The sequence below is a fragment of the Triticum aestivum genome, chromosome 2D, assembly GCF_018294505.1.
Source record: "Triticum aestivum cultivar Chinese Spring chromosome 2D, IWGSC CS RefSeq v2.1, whole genome shotgun sequence".
In the NCBI taxonomy this organism is placed as follows: domain Eukaryota; kingdom Viridiplantae; phylum Streptophyta; class Magnoliopsida; order Poales; family Poaceae; genus Triticum; species Triticum aestivum.
The window spans coordinates 407830051-407849457 of NC_057799.1; the positions used below are offsets into that span (position 1 = coordinate 407830051).

Genomic DNA, 19407 nt, shown 5'->3' on the forward strand with positions numbered 1-19407 from the left:
ATGCTTGAGCATTATTGCTTCTAAATATGGTCACTCAATTCTATCATATGCCTTCATCATGTTCAACTTAAATGAACAATGATGGCGTTTCAGAGCTTTGTTCTGCTTCGTAAAATGCAAACACTCGTAGGCCACAATTATGTTATCTGTGATGAGACGCCCAGGAACAAAAGCGGACTGTTGCGATGAGATGATCTCAGGAAGTACCACTCTCAACCAATTAGCAACAACTTTGGAAGCAATTTTATAGAGCATGTTGCAAAGACTAATGGGGCGAAACCTGGTCAACGAGGTGGGATTTCTTACCTTTGGTATACTCTCTTCCCCTTCCACAATACGCAGGACCGCCTTCGCCACCCTATCTCCACAAATATCCCAGTGCTTCTGAAAGAAGTGAGCTGGGAAGGCATTAGGACCCGGGCCTTCGTAGGAAAAATTTGGAATAGTGCAGTCTTTTCCTTCTTTTTTAGAGATGGACCACTCAATGTTGGACAGGTGAAACACTAACGGGCCGGAGGGTATCACCATGTCATGTTCCATTAGTGGGGATATAACTAATGGACCGGAGGGTATCCACATGTCCTGTATCTTTCGGGGACTGGATAGAGGAGAGATTTTAGGCAAGTGCACGCGTGATGTACTAGAAATGTATTAAAAATTATTCTCGTGTATTATAATATATTCATCATGTATTAGAAATGTTCATCATGTTTTTCTAACGATGTTTATTGTGTATTTAAAAATGTTAGTCGGTTGTTTAGAAAATATTCATTTTGTATTCGAAATGTATCAAAAGTTATTCCTCGTGTATTATAAAATATTCATCATGTTTTTATAACAATGTATATATTTAAAAAATGTTAGTCAATTGTTTAGAAAATATTCATTGTGTATTAGAAATGTTCGTTAAACCGTAAGGAATTTGGAAAATGTTCTACATGAACAAGTTTTGTCTTATTGGTATCTTTCTAATATAGTACTGTACATCATTTGCATCATTTCCAGAAGCAATATGACAAACAAAAAACAGAAAATATGCTCTATGCCACTCGATGGGGTTCGTGCCACTTTCAAAACTATTCCTAAAACGAAAGGAATGTAAAAAATTGGTCTACAAGAAAAAGTTTCGCCTAATTCATATCTTTCGAATGGCATAACATATGCATCATTCCGACAAAAACGCACAAAAATAGTTCATCGAACGAGCAGTTCACAACTTTCTACCAGGTTAGTCTGCTGCCATTCTAAACTAGCGTACAAAATAGTTATTCTACAATACGTGTGTACGTGTGTGTGTGCGTGTGTGCGTGTGTTTGAACTCTTTTCAGAATTTTTTTAAGTGCAGAAAAATATTTTTGACGATAAGAAAATAACAAAGGACTCCCTTTTCGCTTGCTAGCGCTCGGCGGAAGAAAAGCAGCCGCACATTTTAACACAGACCATTTTTGCTTGTTTGGAGGCTGCATAAGGAGTCAATTTTAGAATAAAAGGAGACACAACACAGTACCATCTTCAGATTATGGACAACAAAAAGTGGCCAATTGCATGCATGCACAAAAACCAAACTAAGGGCCTGTTTGGCAATCCACCAGCTCCACGAAATATTCAGAATCTGCGGAGCACCTACTCCCCCGCTTTGTAAATTTGAACTGAAGTCCGCTCCGCTCCGAAGTAGAGTTGTGGAGCGCAGGGACTCTGAACAGGCACAAAGGAACCTAGTCGGATATCACTCAGTTCGCTGGGACCCATTTCTCTCCATGACAGCCCATCATCATAATGAACCGCACCCACTTGGCCGGTAAACAGTTTTAGCTCTAAGAGCATATATGCACCAAGAAATCATCGTCAGTCAAATATCTCCTGGGCTTCAATTTTGCTGTGTTGTCTGCAAGGTTTGGTCAAAGGTACACCATTAGCACGGAAAACCAAATACTGTGAGATTAAATATCTTCATATTATTCTACTCCACAGGCCAATTTTTTAGATCCAGCACCCATTTATGAATATTCGAGGTAAGAAACCAAATAATATCGACAGGTATGCGTGCACCCTCTGATCCACACGATTCTGAACAAAAACGCAAAAATGCAGAATTGCAATGTCATGCAAACATTTTGAATCCTGCAGAACTGAATTCCCCAAGAAGTTTGAGTCAATGGTATTTTTTCTATTAAATGTAGTGCAGTGGAATGCTTAGGAAAAATCCTGTGGTGTACAATCCTACAAATCAAAGAACCATCATAAGGAGAATTTCCCAAGGATTTCAACTGTCCAGAATTCCGACGAACATCCTTTCAAATTTGAATCAAAGAGGGCTTGCTTGCACGAAAGCGCAAACACTGGAAGTCCGGAGACATGAAAAAGATTCAAGAAAAAACTGTGTGAACTCACTGCTCATCCTTGGAAACTCGGTAGTACTTCTCGGCAAGCTGCCTCTGACCAATAAGCTGAGCAAACCGCTCATCATGGGTGATTACAATCAGCTGGAAGTTCTCCTGGCCTTTTCTGCTTTCCATTACTCTATGGCACACACAAGAGACTCAGTCAATGGTAAAATAAGATCCAAAATGATACTCCCTCCATCCGAAAATACTTGTAATCAAAATGGATAAAAAAAGATGTATCTAGAACTAAAATACATCTAGATACATCTCCTTTTATCCATTTTGATGACAAGTATTTCCAGACGGAGGGAGTAATATAATTGCCATGCCTAAGGTTTACCTCAATAGGGCAGCAGCTAGGCTCTCCGCATTCGGCCCGTCAAGATTGGTGGTTGGCTCATCCAGAGCTAATATGCCGCAATTCAGACAGAATGTCTCTGCCAGTGCCAGTCTGATTATAAGAGAAGCAAGAACCTGAACAGCATTGGAGATAACTTTGAGATATGATTCTCCATGTTCAACAGATTCATAAGTCGTGCTACCATTATCCAAACACAGTTATTGGTTCAAACAAGACTGCAAAGAAGACGTTACTACAGCAACCGAAGTTTACGACGACAAAAGAAACAAAACAAAGTTCACCTTCTGGCCAGCACTGCATCGCCCTCGCATTTCCAGTTCAGCACCACCATTTTGCATGACAACCTACAAGATGGTTCAAACAGGCAAATGTAACAGCGGTCCAAGCAACTCGGATAGTCAAACGTGTAGCTAATTTAACTTACACGATAGCTATATGATCGAGTGCCTGCACCCTCGGAGTCAGAACTGATGCTTATGCAATCAATATCTTGGCCTCTGTATGTGTGCTGCCACAATTCCTTTATTATTTTATTTATCTCTTCCATTTTCATGGTATGGAACCGCATAAGAGCCCTACAGAAATACAAGTGTGCCATCGTAAAGAAAGTTTAAGATGAAGCACTAAAAAGGCCAAAGAAGGATTTATTAGAAGAAGGGAGCATCCATATATTCTGGGAGGGGTCATTTTTGCCTCAACTTTCAGTGAAAGGTCAGATTTGCCGCTTTGCCGTGAAAGGGTACTCACTTATCCAAAGCAGCATAGTATCGCTCCAAGTCCTTATTTGCCATCTCAGTTGTCTGCGACCACATCAGTTTTCTTATCAAGTAATAAGATCAGAAAGTTGGAGAATCTGAACCTGGAAGATCATGCCACCTACCTTAAGTTGGAGAAGTTGGTTAAAATATCTCTTCTCAATATCCTTGTATTGTGTCTGTTTAAGCTCAAGTTTGTGCTTTGAAATATTACTTTGGTAAACAGAAATTGTTCCTTCACACCTATTGTACTGTAGGGATTGCCAAGATAAATCAAATATCAAGGTGTCAGCCATATGTGATAAAAGTTTCACACTAAGAAATAGAGTAAAATGCATGATGCGTTCTTGAACTTCCTAATTTGTGCACTTAGATACTTGTACTATGAAATTCCTCATTTTAGATCTTCTGTGCATTACGCAAGTCAATTAAGCAAGGACATCTGACGACTCACTAATTTACCATAAGGACAAACACATGCATTTTCGAAGTACCAGGACCTAGGTGACACACCTCTGCAAGTTGAACAACGGACATGCATTTTTACTCTTCAGAAATATATAATATATGTACTATCTGGTGAAATGCATGTTCATGATTCCCTAAATAGGTAAGAAAATAATGGCATTTATTAGATGCAACTTTGTCAATAATTTGGAATGAGAGAAACACAATACCTCTGAAAGAAGCCTCTCCTTTTCTTGAGCATGCCGCTTATGATCAGCTCCTATAGTGGACTTGCTGCGATGGAAATCACGTTTTCTTCAAGTAACTCGATATCATGAGCAAGTCGATCCACTTCAGCCTTTGTTTTCCTGTAGTTCAGATTGTCATCAATGTTTCTTTTCAATTGATCTTGGCTGCGCAATAGCTGTTTGCTCTTGTCAAGCTCAACCGAGATGTCTTGCTTTCTTGCCTCACATTTCTGTAACTGAGACAGGGATAGGGTATGCCTTTCCTGCAGTTCATTAAGCTTCTCTACTTTCTTTGCATCCAGGTACCTAAGAGGGATTTTTTTAGTCAAAGTAAGTGGGAAAGGTGGGACAATTGAAAGAGAAGGAGTGGAAAAATATATACTCTTTGATGCGTGTGTTAAGGGTTCCAAGTGCATCGATTTCTTGCTGGAATCCCCTTTTTCTTTCAGCTAGCTGATCATACTCCTGATCAAGCCTTTCCTTCAAAGCTTTATGCTCTTGCAACAAGCTTTCTCTCTCTTTTGACAATGGAACAAGAGCCTCTTCTAAATGCTGCATCCATAAGAAATAAACATTTAGCATGTATTAGGTCACCGTGCACAAGTGCATTAGTTATAGTGTTATTGATGCATAGAACTAGAGATATTTACCCAAAACCACCATAGTTTTGGGTTTTTTTTTTTGCGAGGGACCATAGTTTTGGGGTTAGGGTACCAACTTGGTACTACATTCGAGCCAGGGGACGAGGAACCACCATATCTGCGCTATTGTTTGATAAGCTCCCGAAAACGGCGAAACTAGCATGTTGGGCCCACTTGTCGGGCTGACGTGACAAAGACCAAGCACAAAAAAATGTTCACCAGATGAGGTGGCAGATGAGATGTGGGCCCCGTCTGTCATTGATTACGTGATCATCTATCGCATCATTATTTCTACGGAGCATTGCATCGAGCAGCTTGTGGGCGGCCGAGCCATCTCTGCCCATGCGAGCCAAGAGCTCCATGGCCATGGCAGCCGAGCCCCTGCTCAAGCTAGCCCCGGGCCACCTCAGCCTGTTCCCCGCGCGCCATGAACCCTCGAAGCCCGCCGCCGCCCCCGCCGGCATGGACGGCCGAACCGAGAGCTCCATGGCCACCATGGCCACGTCAGCCGAGCCCTCCTCGAGCTAGCTCAGGGCCGCCTCACGCCTGGCGTCGGCGTGCTGGCTTGCGGGCAGGGCTAGCGAGGAGGCGCAGCTCCCGCGCTGCCTCCTGGACACGGCGACGGCGGCGGGCGGCGCGACGGAGTTCACTGGCGAGTCCGCCATGGACGACGACGGTCATCTTCTTCACGCCTGGCGTCGGCGCGTCCGAGCACGCATACGCGCTCAAGGTGAGCCAATCGCCCTTTCCCCACTTGTTCGAGCCGCCGCGTATGCCAGCTTCGGCAAGGTGGTCACCGCCTTGGTAGGAGGACAGGAAGAGCAGTGTGAGCTGGCAGACGGGATGGAGGCGTCCGGCCCGCTGTTCCTCTGGTCACTGCTCCGGCGTGCCCATGGCGTGCGTGCCTTCTTCAGTGACCAGAGGATGAACGCACAAAAGGTGCTCGATGGAATGCTAGAAAATGACCGTTTAGTCGTTGACAGGTGGGGCCCGCATCTCATTTGTCACATCAGTCGGTCAAACTTATTTGTCTTCGCTACGTCAGCCCGACAGGTGGGGCTAACTTGTTAGTTTTGCTGTTTTTGCGAGCTTATCAGATAATCAGTGCTCTTCCTCGTGCCCTGACTGAAATGCGGTATCAAATTGTTACCCTAGTCCCAACTGTGATGATTTTGGGTAAATATCTCACAAAACTACTGTACATAGGAGGGCAACAAAAAGAATAATGAGATCATGCCTTCGGGGTTAAATCTAGACCATCTGTCACAAGTACCTCCCAAAGTTGGTCGTGAGCTATAAACTGATCAAACTAGTGGGTGGCCCTTAATATTACCCAGTTCCATATGAAAAAACATTTGGAATTGAGTCCAGTATTAATGCTCTCCAATTCACAAGTCATCCAAACAACAAAAATAGAATTGTGGACAAATCCATTTCAACCTGAAATTGAATGGAAGACCCAATACCATTGGCCTAATTCAGTTCCAACATCCAGACAGGCCCAGAGACTTCATTCCGGTACAGTATTTCAGTAGAGAAACTATTAACCGGAGAAATGGAGGTTCAAAGAATGATGAATACCTTCTGATCTATGATCAGTTGCTCTTTTTCCTCGGCAAAAAGTACCAAATCTTCTTCAGCCTTTTTGAACTTCAGCAATACACTTGAGGCTCTTAGTTTTTCTTCCCTAAGAGCATGCCACCGCATCTGAGCATTTGACAGATCCTCGCTAAGTATTTTTTGCTGATCCCTGAGATCGTCCACTTCACTAATCAATGTGTCCCTGCCAGAAAGATATGTAAGCAGACCAGCATACTTGAGCCTCCAAGAGCAAGTCATAAAAGAAGTAAGAAGAATAAGCTAATTCAATTGTTTCATGGATGACAGATTGATCATTTAACATTTGAATGCACTTTGCATATGTTTGATTGATCACCAAAGCCAACCCTGAGGTCATTCGAGCTTTTCCTGGGAGTATGGCATCGGTTACATACTTCAGCGCCCTAGCGCCTGGTATGAGCCTCGTGGAACCAATATTTCGTCAATGACCAATGTTTTGGCTCTGGCTTGCATAGTGTCAAACATACATGCCAATGCTCTTTAGCCAACTCTAGTTCATTTTTCTCGCCAGCATTGACCAATAAATAGATATACATGGAAATGGAAAGGAGAACACAAAAAGGCAACGATACACTACATGACAAGTTTGGTTGGATAATGTGGGATGGTTGGGATGGATCATGGGTAATAATTTCAGTGTTCCTATTAATTTCCAAAGGTTACTAGAATTAAGTTGCCTGAAGAACTATTTTCTCAATTCCCAGGCATAGGATCTTATAATTCTGGGGTAAATCGAAAACCATTACCTTGCCCTCTGCACAGAGTTCAGCTCCAACTGGATGTCCTCGACAGATTTAACACCTTGGCCACGAGAATCAAGCTTATATTCAAGATCTTTGACTTGTGGTTCTAACTCATGTATTTCTTGCACATGCCTGTTGATAGTATCAACTGGATGTAACAAGACTTCGACTCCATCCCTGTCCATTTTAACTTGAGCAAGAGCACTCACAAGCTGCAACGTATCAATCATACAAGTCACAGCAGAGCAAAATAGAGAATACGTCATAAATTATGTTTATAAATAGATACTACATTTACTGTTGGGTAACTAAAAGTGAAAATCCATTTCTCAGGAGACAGCGGACCTAACTGTGTTTGCAAAAGGTTCAAGTAAGTTTCTCAAATGATAATGCTCCTATCAACCAGACCATTATATCAATTACCCAAAGTAACACAAGTGGACTTGTACATCCGTATTACTCCCTCCGGTTCTTTTTACTCCGCGTATTAGATTTGTCTGAAGTCAAAGTCTTTGAAGTTTGACCATGTTTATACAAGAAACTATTAACATTCAAAATACAAAATCAATATCCTTAGATCCATCATAGAATATATTTTCATATTATATTCATTTGATACAGTAAATGTTGATAATTTTTTAATATAAATTTGGTCAAAGTTTATGAAGTTTGACTTCTGAGAAAATAATATGCAGAGTAAAAAGGATCGGAGGGAGTATAAACCAATTTACTACAACTTGACACTTGACGTAGAGAGAGGATAGCTAGAATTATGCCTCAGGAGTGGAGAATCTTTATTAGGACACATAGTAGAGCTAAGAAACACAGGTCATCTAAGGTATTATGTTTGACTGCCTCTATCTTTATTTTGCGTATGAGAATAAATAAATAAAAGTGGTGTGATGACTAACGTCTTCGAATATCTGCGCCTTCTCACTTTCATCTGCCAAAAGTTGTTCCAAATCCTTCTCTGCTAAAGGTATGGTCTCTTTCCCCAGTTTCACATATTCATCATAAACCACACGGAGATTATCCAATTGATTGAAAAAGTCTTCAGCATTCGATAATTCAATTGCCAGTACATTCAGGCGCTCTGCGGTACTTGTACCTGTAGTCCTTTGCTGAAAGATGCACCAGACAACAACATCAGCAGAAAGAAATCATCCAGCACAAAGTAACTCCAAATCAAACGAAAAAGGCAGCTATCTGTACTAGATCATCCACCTTCTTCACAAAGAGGTCCTCTTCATCAGGTGTGAAGGCACGATCACAGCAAGGACACTTGTGCTGCTGGCGGGCCACTTTTTCAAAAGGTTCATACATTTGCCGCATTCCCTTTGCATAATTGTACGTACTGCAAATAGGAAGAAAGCATTGAATCTGGGCATCAAAAGAAGATGTGGCTTAAAGAGATAGCTATGGATACCTACTTTGTTTGTTTATCTCTGTCGTCCATGGCATCTTTCAAAATCTTGGGGTAAGTGTTGATGTCAACAGATACCTTAGTAATGGGTTGAAGTTTCGAGTTCAGATGGTTTCTTTTTGCTGCACGAAAGGTAACATTTATGGAATTCAGATGGTTACGCTTGATCCCTATGTAGTGATAGTTGGAACAACTAGAAGGTTCATACTACACTATGAGACAAAATCAAGCATGCCCAATAGTCAAGTGTGGTGCATTGTCCAATACATTGATAATCAAAATGGATCTTTCACATACTTTGATTACTTTCACTTTATTCTGGATAAGAATGTAACCGTAGGTCAGGGAAATTATGTCTAAGGAACAATTTCAACTGCATACACTCTACTTAGTTGGCAGTGAATCAGTCATCGTCCCAATGTGCCAACTCAAAATGATGGAATGATAATACATCTTAAAAGGAAAAGGAGAGATGTAGTGTGCACCTCTCAGATTTTGATTTTCTAAATTTCATACATAGTGGAGCTTTTACATGTCAAAGAAAGCATCATCAACTTTGTATGAAATAAGCAAGCATGCAGTGGTCATATCCAAATTTACCGTCCAAATCTTTTTGGAGCTTTGACAAGTTGCTTCTAGCAGCAGAAATTTTCATTTGTGCCAATTTCAACTGCTGTTCCGCTTCCATAGATTTTGAGTTCAAATCATTGTATTCTGCGTCTACAAACCTGAGTCAAGCAGAGTTTCGTGGTACCATTAACAAACAGTAGCAAAAAATACAAAGTTCCACATGTGGTATAATCTGTAAGGCAGCATGAAAGCATGACAAATTACTAGATTGCTAGTTGGGTGTGCCGAGTCAAATGCAACATTTTTGTGTTCCCCTTATCAGGATGGAGTCTTGAAAGAATGGGATGTGGAGACCTAGACGCCACATTAACAGACTAGGCCCTTGAAATACACATCCGTGTGAATGTTTACAACAAACCTGTATGCTTAAACTGGATACATACACATGCGCACATGACTGATCAAACTGTACCTGATTAGAGATACTACTACTGTTTTCACTAACTACCAATGGCTTGAACAGAAAAGATCAATTGCATCGAAGAAAGTCAATATATTACATCTTTACATAAGTAAATTCATTTTGATCATATGGTCCGAAATAGAACATGTCATGTACTAGGAAATCACTGAGAGAGACGACTAAGCATATCAATAAGGCACTGTGACACGAACCCAAAAGCTCGAGTAATCTCCTTTTTGACATCCTTCTCATAAGGAAGCCTCCCCTTAAGAACACTTCTAAATTTGTCCTTATGTTCATCATATCTGCATTTTATAAATCATGTTATTTCAATCTTCGTAATGGAAGAATTGGTATTGGAATATAACCAACTGTAGAACCATAATACAGATAGAAATTAAAAGGGGAAAGGAAAGAAGTACATCTTTTTAAGTTTCTTCTTGCACTTTTCCAATTCATCCTTCTTCAGTTCTAATTTTACTCTGTCATCAGCATCAGTAGTTATGTTATCTTTCTCCCGGTGAAGTGTTTTTATCTTGTGGTCCAAGGCATATATCTCTGGGCGCTTCTGACTTATAATCAAATCGTAGTCTCTTTCTCCCAAGGCAATTGTCCTCTTCTCAACCTCAATTTGCTATTCAAATCACAATGGGAGAACTTACTTATTTAGAATTAAGAGTGTTAAACTTAGAGAGAGAACAAATTAACCTTGCAGGCCAGCCAAGTACAGCTATTCATTGATAGATATATCCAATGGACAACGATAGTTAGGTCAAATAAATACCAAATGCCGATCTCTTTCATCAATACGGGCCAGATTATGCTTTGAAAGCTCCATGTCTGCAGCATCTCGTTCAGTCTCTTTATCTTTCATGCGCCTTAAAACACCCATCTGGAAAGTGTTTAATATGTCATGTAAAAAAATGGTATCTGATATATCAGTTACAGAATATAATACGCGTGCAAGTCCTCCATTACTAACCTTAGATTCTTTCTTAGATTGTATCTGGCCATCAACTTCAGAGTAGCGAGCATTTACTTTGAGATAACGTCCCCAAAGAAACTCTAACTGTGTCTCGTTAGATTTCTGCTTAAGAAAAGGAACTTGATTACTAAGGGATATACTTGATAAGAATGCAGGATTTCAGCATTGACTAATTCCTAATTTATTGCCTTGGGTGTGTGTGTGCGTTTGTGGTGGGTGAGTGCGGTTGTACCGGGCACTGTTGGTCTATGCTTTATATATAAGGCGGGGCGAAAGCCTTTTTCGGTATAAAGTATGCTAAAGCAAGCAACCTTGCATGAGCATATCAGGCGGTCATGGAACTGCTGAAACGCCAAAGAAAAATAGGCAGCAAAATGACTCCCTAGAAAATGTTGGGTACTATTAAAAAAATCAGAAAGTTCTAATGGAAGTGTCTACTTTTGCGACTAAATTCCAAAAAATACGAAGAATAGGCATTATAACCTTCTTTTCCTGCAAATCGTCCTCGAGATTCAATAGTCTTGCTTTAGTCCTGTATGTAAGGTTCGCGGCAATATCATTAGTAAAAGGAGCATCAGGAATTGGCCCGAGATTATGTTTATTGAATATCTTTCTGATGGCTGAGTCTCGTTCGTGCTTCACCGACACGTGAGCCTGAAAAGCCATAGCTCGCAACTCAGCCTCAGCACTCGAACGGGAAACTGCAATCTGTTTCTTCGTCTTCCAGGCAATGAGAGAACCGCCAAGAAAAACACAGTAAGCAGAAAGTGAACGGCGATCAGAAGGATCACTAGCCCACGTAGCATCCGCATAGGCCTGAAGCTGTAAAGAACTGGAGCTAGGAAAGAATAGACGGTGAGAGATCGTGCCCCGAAGATATCGGAGAACACGAAGGAGATGACTATAATGAACCGATGTGGGAGCAGAGACAAACTGACTCAGAATATGAACCGGATAAGAGATGTCCGGACGAGTGACAGCTAGATAGACAAGACTGCCAACGAGATGACGATAACGCGTCGGGTCAGGGAGAAGATCACCATCAGTAGCACAGAGGTGAACACTGAGCTCCATAGGAGTCTCAACAGTGCGCTCGTCAGAAAGAGCAGCACGAGCAAGAAGATCCTGGATATACTTTTCCTGGGATATAAAAAAGCCATCAGAGGTAGAAGAGACTTCAATCCCAAGAAAGTAGCGAAGAGGTCCAAGATCAGACATAAGAAACTGCTCACTAAGACGGGCCTTTACAAAGGCAATATACTCGGGGTCATCCCCAGTAATGACCATATCATCAACATAGAGAAGAAGAAGAGTCCGGCCACGAGGAGAAAGGTGAATAAACAATGCGGGATCATGAGCACTTGCTGAAAAACCAGCAGTAGTGACCACAGAAGCAAAACGCTCAAACCAGGCGCGAGGGGCTTGCTTAAGGCCATAGAGAGAACGACGAAGACGACGCACCATGCCATCAGGAACAGAATACCCAGGTGGTGGCTGCATGTACACCTCCTCACGCAGCTCACCATTAAGAAAAGCATTCTTAACATCAAGCTGAGATATAGACCAGTGGCGTGCAGAGGCAACAGCAAGAAGTGTACGAATAGTGGTCATATGGGCCACAGGAGCAAAAGTCTCGTCATAATCACGACCATGCTCCTGCTGAAAACCACGAGCCACGAGACGAGCTTTGTGACGCTCAAGAGAACCATCGGAGCGAGTCTTAACCTTGTAGACCCACTTACAAGTGATGGGACGGACTCCGGGAGGAAGAGAAACAAGATCCCAGGTACCAGTGCGTTCAAGAGCAGCAATCTCCTCTGCCATCGCAAACTGCCATTCAGGATGAACAACAGCCTGACGGTAAGAAGTCGGCTCAAGAACAGCAGCACCAGCGGTGGGAAATCCAAAGCGATCAATAGGCGGACGAGGACGAGAACGCAAGCCATAAGTAGGCTAAGAGGAAGAGGACGACTCATCCAAGGAAGCATCCACAAGTCGTGAACGACGAGTGTAATGCTGAGGAAAAGATGGAACAAGAGAAGGAGGAATCGCCAAGGTAGAATCGGGGGGTGGCGACGAAGAAGTCACCGGAGATGAAGGTGTAGAATCCGGGGACATGCTAGGTGAGGAGACCGGGTAAGATGGTGGCGGCGAATCGACGAGGGGTGGAGAAGCAGAGGGAGTGGAACGAATAGGCACAGGCGCGACGGGGGTGATAGGGGAGTCAGGAAAAGTGAGGAAAGAGATATCCTCCACTGAAAAAGACGAGGAAGATGGGCGTGGGTAGAAAGGACGAGACTCATCAAAAGTCACGTCTCGAGAGATACGCATCCGACGACCGATAGGATCCCAACAACGATAGCCCTTATGCTCATCACTGTAGCCTAAGAAGACACACTCAACAGACTGAGCGGTCAGTTTGGTGCGTTCGCGAGGGGCAAGAAGAACATAGCAAACACAACCAAACAAGCGAAGCATCGAATAATCGGGAGAACCATCAAAAAGACGCTCAAAAGGAACACCACCCTGCAAAGCAGCAGATGGCTGAAGGTTGATGAGATTGATGGAGGTGGAGATAGCCTCGGCCCAAAAATGAGGCGGAAGAGAGACGGCGATCATCATAGCACGAGCCGTCTCAAGAAGGTGACGATGCTTGCGCTCAGACACGCCATTCTGAGCATGAGCACCAGGACAAGAGAACTGGGCAAGAGTACCCTGCTCAGCAAGGACACCACGCAACATCTTAGAGATATACTCACCAGCGGAGTCAGCATGAAAAACACGAATGGGTGAAGAGAACTGAGTATGAACCATGGCAGTAAAACGCTTATAAATAGACAACACCTCACTACGTGAAGTCATGAAATAAAGCCATGTGTAACGAGAAAAATCATCGATGAAAATAATATAGTATTTATGACCACCTTTCGAAGCGAAAGGAGCCGGATCCCAGACATCAGAATGGACTAAATCGAAAGGACGCGTAGACACTGACTCACTATGGGAATATGGTAACTGAATCTGCTTGCCAAGACGACAACCCTGACACTCTAAAGAGACATCTCCTGAGACAGACCCCAGAAGACCTCGACGAACTAAAGACGATAACCGAGAACCACACAGATGACCAAGTCGATGATGCCATTGCTTGAAGGAACCAGTAACAGAGGCGACAGCAGCGGAGGGACTGGCGATGGTGGTGGCAGCGGAAGGAACATGAAGCCAGTCCAACTCCCAAAGACCCTGAGAATCACGGCGGCGAGGGCCAGCCCCAACCAGAGTGTGCGTGCGACGATCCTGGACAGAACAAGAGTCAACATTAAGGATGACACGACAACCAGAATCAGTAAGTTGACCGGCAGAAAACAGATTCATGGTAAGTCGAGGAACATGAGCAACATCAGGAACAGAATAAGGAGTGGAAAGATGGCCTCTACTAGCAACAGAAAGTGGAGTACCATCAGCAGTGAAGACATGAACGGGAGAATCCAGCGATCGAAGAGAGGACAAAGCAGAAGAATGAGAAGACATATGAAAAGAAGCTCCAGAGTCCAGAACCCATGGGGATGTACCTGACTGTGTAGAGGGCGGGTGCTCAGTGCGGGAAGCATCAGTCACAGAACCAGCAGTACCCGTCGAGGAAGAACCTGAAGCCGCGAGCAGACGCTTAAGTCTCAGAATATCCTGCTCAGTCAAAGCAATGGCTGAAGCTGGCGAGGGAGATGACGAAGTCCCTGAGGAGGATGATCGCGCCTTGCGCAGGTGTTTCCGCTTTGTGTAGCACTGGGACTCAATATGACCATCATTGTTGCAGTAGTCACAATGTGAACGGGGGCGATCTGAGCCTCCAGAAGGAGTGGGCAAGAGCGGCGGAGCACTCGAGCGAGAATGGGGCGGTGCAGCAGGTGGAGTGGAAGAAGCCCGAGTAGCGAGCACAGAGGGAACCTCCAGCAAACCAGCACCACGTAGGCGAGTCTCCTCAGCACGAATCTCTGAAAGCGCCTCCATGAGAGAAATACGGCCACGAGCAAACAACTGAGCACGCCGGGGCTCAAACTCCTTACGGAGCCGAGACAGGAACTCGTAGACGCGATGAAACTCCAAATCGGCCTGGACAGACTGGCAGCAGGGGCAAGTACGACAACCAGCACTGCGGAGAGAATCAAGCTGGCGCCAGATAGCAGAACTCTGTGCATAAAAGTCATCAACAGTAGAGTCACCCTGCTGAAGAGCATGCTCCTGACGAACCACAGAAAGATATAAGGCATCACCAGAGGGCTCATAGCGCTGACGAAGACAGGTCCACATCTGGAAGACAGTAGGAAGACCCAGAAACTCAGAAGCAAACTGAGGCAGAACACTAGCAGTGAGAACAGCTGCAGCACGAGCATCATCATCAAGCCACTGGGTGTAAACAGACAAAGCACCATGATACGTCTGAAGAGCCTCCTCATAAGCCAAAACCCTCTCATCATAGGCACGATCAGCAGCCTCATCAGCAATCTTAGCCGCATCCTTGGCGGCCTGATTAGCATCCGTAGGAAGAACCAGTGGAGTCGGCGGAGTAGGGGCCACCGGAGGAACCGGACGTGGCGGACAGCAGACCTCGCCAGAAAGAACACCCCAGAGACGGATGCCACGCATGTGAATGCGCATGAAGCCAGCGAACTCGGTGTAGTTAGTACCATCGAAGATCACCGGACAGCGAGGGACAGCAACATAGCCCGATGCAGCAGACTTTTTTTTTTGGAGAGCCCCGAAATCAGCAGAATCCGAGACGGCAGGCGGAAGACCACGAGCAGGCGGGAGACAGGCGGGAGCGAACGGCGGCCGCGGGAAGTGGAGCTGGGGCGCACGGGTAGCAGCACCGGCGCCTGAGAGCAGGAGGCGCGGCTGCGAGCCTGGCGGGCCTGGCGACCGCGAGCCTGGCGGGAGGAGCGGACGACGGGAGCAGCGCCTGGGCGGAAACGGCGCTGGGCGGGAGCGGCGCTGGGCGGGAGCAGCGCCTGGGCGGGAACGGCGCTGGGCGGGAACGGCGCCTGCGCGGGAGAAGACGCAGCGAAGAGAAGACGCCGAGGCGAAGAGAAGACGCGGCGGCGGCGAGATGGGATCGGAGCACGAGTTGCGCGTGCGAAAAAAGAGACCTAAAGCTCTAATACCATGTTAGGAATAAGCAACTTGTATTACCATGAGGCCATAGGCCAATATATATACATGTACAGGTGTGGAACATATGCAGGAAACCCCTTATACAACGGGATAAATACAAAGGGGTACATGACCTATATTATAACTCTAACAAAAACAACATATTTGTATTTAACATTGTACCACAGTGCCCACTATTATTTAAGAAATGGTCAAGCCAGTCAGTAAAAAGAAAGGATTGCGCCATTACATCAGCTTCTGCCTGGAGCTTCCCTATTTGACGTGTTGAATCATTGATGGTCTCAGATAGCAGAGAGATTTTTGTATATTCATCATTCATCTCTCGTTCAAGTTTACCGATTTTCGTATCCAGTATCGCAATTTTTTCTTCAAATGTTGTTTGCCACTCCCTCAGTTCCTTGTCGGTATCTAAATGAAGCAAGGTAAACTGTCACTATGCTGCAAAGGAGCCATTAGAATTACTGGCATGATGAGGAATTGCTGACCTTCATTTTCCTCAGAAAGGGCAGCATACTGTTGCTGCTGAAGTGTTAAATATGTACTTCTAGCTGTTGCCTTGGTGCTAATTTGCTCCTGGAGTCTCCTCAATTCCATGATACTTGTTTCGGTACGACGGATTTTGTTTTCGACAGCCTGGATGTTTGTTTTCAGGTCCTCCATTTGAGCTTTTAAGGCATCTGACTTCTCTTGATCTTGCGCAATACTGTCCCGAAGCTGTGAAAGTAAGGGAACTAAACTAGCATTAAAAGCAGCATACCCTTTTAAAAAGTTAAACTAAACTGCAGCGGAAGTGTAGAACAGATAGATCTTCAGTGCACAGTTCAGTGTGGCTGCACATGAATACTGAGATGAGCTGGGAATGCAGTAATTAGAAAATGAGCTGGGAAGTATGACAACGAAAGAGTAAAGGCTCTCGCAAAAAAAACCGAAAGAGTAAAGGCAACAGAAATGAAGTAGTCTACTAGGGTAATGTGAATTGTGAAGTGTTACAATGAACACTGTCACCTTATGACAGGGATGTTATTTGTATATCACATACTCCCTCCGTTCGGAATTACTCATCCAAAAAATAATGTATCTAGATGTATTTTAGTTGTAGATACATCCATTTTTGTGACAAGTAATTCCAAACGGAGGGAGTATATATCCCCATGGCAGTAAGCCAGTAACACAACAAAAATTAAAATTCTACAATCATGAAGATACAAATTACCATGTATGATAGGCATGCTAGTGCATATTCTAGAAAAATATAAAATTACCCTGTATGCTTGATCTTTAAGAGTTTGAAGGTTCTCCAGCTTTAACCTAAAAGTCTTGATTTCCTGTGCTTGGTCCTTTTGAAGTTTCTTTATGACTTCGAGAGCTTTGGTATAGCTGTACATTAGATTTGGAAATTAAGGTAGTGAGATGCTAGTTTCGACATCAGCTCCACACTTTCACAGAAAGATTAACCTCCGGAGAAGTGGAGACTACACCATCTTAAACAGATTGCAGCAATCAAATAAGAAAATTTATGGCCTTGATCAGAGCTTCTAAATTATTAAGTAAATAGTAATGCATTCATGTACCGGGTAGCAGAAAAGATGTCGTCAAACTTTTTCTTAAGTGTTGACGGGTCCTGTAACGGCCAATTGGATTCGTCTTGGTGCACAAATATAACATTATCCAATATAGCCTTCGAAACACCCATTAAGGCTGGAATCTCCCTATCCATATCAGCACATTTGTAGCTGAGACAAACCTTCTGAGCTCAACAAGAAAAACCAATCAGTGAGGGTAGAGTTTATATCAGCAGTATATTCTATAAAAGCTGATAGCCTTCTAGTGATACACGACGTAAGTATCCTACTATACCGGTACCACTTGGAATCATTCAAAGAACAGCTGTGAAAAATCTATTGTGCAGATTCAAAATTTCCATTGTCAAGATTCTAACGAATTGATTTTTTCATGTGTATATCTATCAGTCTACTTGAAGTTGTGAATGAATATAATGTATAAAAAGCAGAGGAGTGTTCTAGAGAAGACTTTATATGGCCAGATGCAAACACAACAAGGAACAGAGTAAATCATATGCCCTTTCAGGTATTGGGAAATTTACATGGTTCACAGGACATGTCAATGGTCTAATCCTTTTGATATACTTCTGTCCAAATAGGGTAAAATATTATTTAGTTTCGCTTTCAGTATACAGAGATATGTACACTTGGTATGTTCAGTAACTCATACTCCCTCTGTAAAGTAATATAAGAGCGTTTAGATCACTATTTTAATGATCTAAACGCTCTTATATTTCTTTATAAGTTAGAAACAGGAGCAGATGCAAGATTTCTTTTTTGGATCGCACCTAGTGTCATAAGCCGTATTTAAGTACATTATATGGCAATATAAATAACATCAAGTTAAACATCATCTTTATAGTTAGAAAAGGGGACCTCGCCCGTGTGTGGATTTATGGTCTGGAGGACGCTCTCGATTGCCTTAAACTCCATCTTTGATGCCTTCTGGGTAAGCTGGAAAGAGCGGATGCACACCCCATCCTTTCCTGCTGCTGTCTTAAACCGCAGCTTAATCTGCCCTTTCGTTTCGGTTTCACCTGCCACCTGAATCCCACACAAGCATGTTCAAAAGTAAGAATCGAAAACAAAACGAGTACAAAACAGGAAAATAGTAACAACCTTAAGATAGTAAGAAGTATTTACCTTGGGGTCATGGACGAAGGTGTGGCCGGAGCGGGAGTTGGGGGGCAACTCGCCGGTGCAGGACAGCTTCAGGCACTCGATGATCGTCTGCGGGAATCCAAAAGAACCCAAGCCATGAATGTGCCGGCCGGTGCATACGCTCGCCACATAGTGGAATATACTACTAGGATGCAGTAGATTGGATTGGTGGGCATTACGGTTTTGCCGGCTCCGTTGGAGCCGACGATGAGGGTGAGGGGCCTGAAGAAGGTGATGACGTTCTTGCTCTCCGAGCCGAAGCTCCGGATTCCCTTGATCAGCATCTTGTCCACCGTGCTCATCTTGCCGCCCCCCAAAACCTGCTCTTCCTACAACAACCCCTCCCCTCCTCTCTTGCTTGGGTTCCTCTGGATTCTCTCTCCCACGCCGTCTCCGGCGTTGCTGCTTGTGTTGGCGTCTTACAATGATCAGCACTCTGGCTGTGTAGAGGAATCCGTCTATATCTATTGCTCCGCCATGAACGGGAGGGGCGGGCGGAGGGAATGGTTGGGAAGAGGGACTCTCGCTTCTGTCTGGACTTATGGGATTTTCGCCTCTTGGGGTTTAGGGTTTGGATTTTGCGCCGGTTGCTTCGCGTGTCTTGCCCTGCCATTTATTTATTTTCTTGAGATGGCGCCATTTCATCGTGCGAAAGAAGATTCACTTATTTTATTTATTTTTTGAAATAGTGGCAAAAGTTTGCTTCATCTCATTTCTTTTATTTTTTTATTTTGCGGAAAAACTTTCAATCTATTCATCTTCAATCATGACAGTACAACGAACACCAGAAATAAAAATTACATCCAGATCTGTAGACCACCTAGCGACGACTACAAGCACCGAAGCGACCCGAAGGCGCGCTGCCATCATCGCCC

General features: G+C 43.8%; 1 pseudogene; it reads right to left on the reverse strand.

The window, feature by feature from the left end:
- Positions 1 to 1461: 1461 nt before the first annotated feature.
- Positions 1462 to 18834, reverse strand: LOC123053461 (DNA repair protein RAD50-like; annotated as a pseudogene).
- Positions 18835 to 19407: the final 573 nt, after the last annotated feature.